Below are 937 nucleotides of genomic sequence, written 5' to 3' on the forward strand. Positions count from 1 at the left end.
AAAGCCGGCGAAGGAACACGAGGTCCTGTCCTGCTCGGCCGTCCGCGGGTCGTGGAGACTGGATCTATTCGTGGCAACTCGGCTCCCGTGTCCTGCTGCTAAGGGGTTAACGTCAGCGACGCTCGGCGCACGATGTGGCCGCGCACGTGCAAAAGAGCGACGGACAACAGCGATATAAAAACTACTTATTGTTTCTTTCCAAGTAGAGAGCTCCTCTCAAGTTTGTTGGTGGTGCACAGTGAGTCTCCTCCACTGACGGAGTGAGGAGGGGGAGCAGTCGGCGTCTCTCCCCGCACAGTCACGCTTCTCCCTGCATCTGTGCAGAAAACGCGTTCAGGTCCATGGGCAGGATTTTCGGCTCCACTCGGTTTCACTCGCTGCTGTGTCCATTCATTCTCGCCCCTCGTGTCCCGAAGCTTCAGAAACAGTGCGGACTCGGTGGGACTTCACACCCACAGTGTTTTCTGTCTGTGCACCACAGAATGGACTCAGACCGAGTCTGCAGCCGAATTAACACCGAACAAAATGGACTAAGAAAGAAAAAAAACACATACTGTGTGGATTTAAATATTGACCTTATATGAAGTTTCCAAAACAGTACCTAAATAGACAAAAATCAATATATATATATAAAAAGCGTACTTAAATAGACAAAAATCAATCTATTAAAAAAATATATTTACAGTTTGCTGTTATTAATTCAAATTCCCATTTGCAGACACTGAGTAATGTAAACACAACAACATCCTGTGTTTAGAACGATCCATAAACAGTTTCACAGCATTGGTCATTTTTAACCACTTTGACCTGAGGTGGATGTTCTACTTAAAAACCGCGCCCCTCATCTTGATTTAAGACAGAAGACAGTGACACTATGCTGTTTTGTTTGATGATCTAGTGCTTGATTTAAGACAGAAGACAGTGACACCATGCTGTT

The sequence above is a fragment of the Cynoglossus semilaevis genome, chromosome 20 (assembly GCF_000523025.1).
Source record: "Cynoglossus semilaevis isolate Cse_v1.0 chromosome 20, Cse_v1.0, whole genome shotgun sequence".
Taxonomy (NCBI): domain Eukaryota; kingdom Metazoa; phylum Chordata; class Actinopteri; order Pleuronectiformes; family Cynoglossidae; genus Cynoglossus; species Cynoglossus semilaevis.